The sequence below is a fragment of the Austrofundulus limnaeus genome, unplaced genomic scaffold (assembly GCF_001266775.1).
Source record: "Austrofundulus limnaeus strain Quisiro unplaced genomic scaffold, Austrofundulus_limnaeus-1.0 Scaffold33, whole genome shotgun sequence".
NCBI lineage: Eukaryota > Metazoa > Chordata > Actinopteri > Cyprinodontiformes > Rivulidae > Austrofundulus > Austrofundulus limnaeus.
The window spans coordinates 159,410-161,487 of record NW_013952435.1 but is presented as its reverse complement, the minus strand read 5'-3'; the positions used below and the strand labels follow the sequence as shown (position 1 = coordinate 161,487).

The 2,078-nt window shown below is 41.8% G+C and overlaps 1 protein-coding gene across 6 annotated transcripts in view; it reads right to left on the bottom strand.

Annotated features, from left to right (window-relative positions):
* The window catches only part of LOC106515866 (signal-induced proliferation-associated 1-like protein 2), a 138,434-nt gene that overhangs the window by 78,133 nt on the left and 58,223 nt on the right, over positions 1-2,078 (bottom strand). The gene's annotated exons all lie outside the window — the stretch shown is intronic.

Here is a 2,078-nt window from a genome sequence, read left to right as displayed (position 1 = left end):
CGTTGCAAGCTCACGTGTGCACGTCTACGTGTACGAGCGCGAAATTTCACATGCACTATTTTCGCCGGTCGCTAAGCTGGAGGAGGCACAGGCTCCATAGGAAATGAATGGAGAGCGAGCGACGTCGCCTCCCGCGTGTCGAGCCCTTAACACAGCGGCTGGATAAACTGTTGCTTTCAGGAACCGTGGGAACTGGAAATGTCTTTAAAACRTCACTGATATTTTATGTTTAAATGATTCTTTTTGAAAACTAACATGTTTGATAGAAGCTTAGTCAACACACGATGCAAAACGTCAGCAGCATTTTCAATCCATGTTGGACATTTGTCTCTCAGAGTAAAACAGAGGAACTGATTATTTTTGAGCAAAACTTATGTCTCCTAATGAGCTCCATATCAGAGCAGCGTTTAGCAAAAGACTGTACTTTCCAGGGAGCGGCCGGTCCATAAGATCACAAACACACGGCCTGACAAGCTTGTCTGTTTGATAAAACACCTCATGAAAAATGGCGAGGCTGTTTGTTTCTTCTGCAGAAGGTGTAAAACCTAAATATATAGAAATATAACAGAAAAGGAGACGATTACATGCAGGTTTAGGTGTCTGAAGAGTTCAAACAGCTGCACGACTTGTAGAATGAGCAATGAATAAAACAACCTGTCCCTGCGATTAGTTTAATCAGAATAAGACCAGAGGTGGGTTCGGTCCCACCATCCGGAGCATCTTTATGAAGACCCTCAGATATACGAGTGTGAAAGGTGACGCAGCTGTTTTCTGCTGGGTTTCAGAGCGAGTAATCCAATCTGCTGAGAGCAGCGCAGACACACAGTGGGAACAACAGACACGTACGGCGTGCTGACGGGTCCGGGTCACCACGGTGCGTCCGGTGTCGGCGACAGAGGTGTTTTAATGAGGAGAACGGGGACCTCGGCGTGGTTCTGCTGACCCTAACGCTTCACACGACGACTCCTCACACTCCAGTGGTCCCCGTGGGGAACAGCTGCAACACATTCACCTCTCTTCTCACTTGACTAAGAGGTTCTCTGCAGGAGTAGGGGGAAGATAAAAACCTCTCTTTTCTGTGAGGTTTGTCAGCAAACCCTCGACTGGACGCGCAAGRCTACATGTRAWGACCACTTCCTGTCCGACTCACATCAGAAACAAGGGAGCAGGAGCCAGACACGCCTGCAAACATTCAGCTACATCAGTAGAAACGAGGCACGAGTTTATCCAAGATTGTGTTGTTCTGTGTGCAGAATCAGATAATTCTTTAGAAAAAATGAAAAAGTTTTGTCTGTTTTGATCAAACACTAAACAATGAGGAGCTCTGCCAAAACAGAAGTGAAAATGAGCTTAGATCATCTTCAAATTGTTACTGTGTAGGTTTTCTGTTTCTTTATGAGACTTATTTAAAGTTTACTTCAAATCTAAAGCAAAAAGATAACCTTTTTAATGCTTTGCACATAAGCAATGTTTTTTTTTCTTTAAAAAAGACAGGTAAATACTTTTAAATACCTTGCAAAAGCCTTTAATGTTCTGCTGAACCACAGGGATTTGTTATATTTGAGAAAGTGAAATAATAGTCATTCAAGTTCCTGTGACATGTTTATCCTTCAGATACTAAAARTCAAAGAAAACTTTGTTCAATTTAAGAAACTTGGCATACCACACATTTACCCATTTGGACACAAATGACCTATTTTCTTTTGAACTTGGCTCGGCAAAAGGGAAACAGGAAGTGACATCGAAGGGGAACTYCTTTAAAATAAGAACKCTCTGGTCTTTGTTTATTGAAACATTTTGATTTGAACTCTGATTGAGACTCAAAATAATCTAAAACATCAGGYTCCTCTCCACAGTCTGGGCTGTTGAGCATTTTAGCTTAGCTCTGTTTTCATGCAGACATTCCCCTTTGACATCACTTCCTGTTACTTCACATGCAAATATCTCAACAACTGTTCATCTCTGCAGCAAGAAAATTATTTTGTAATACAGCATGTTCTCAGTGTTATCTTTCCAAAAATGCATCTGTGTTATTAAAAAAATGTTGATGTCACAGGCACTTTAAATTTGTCACAGGC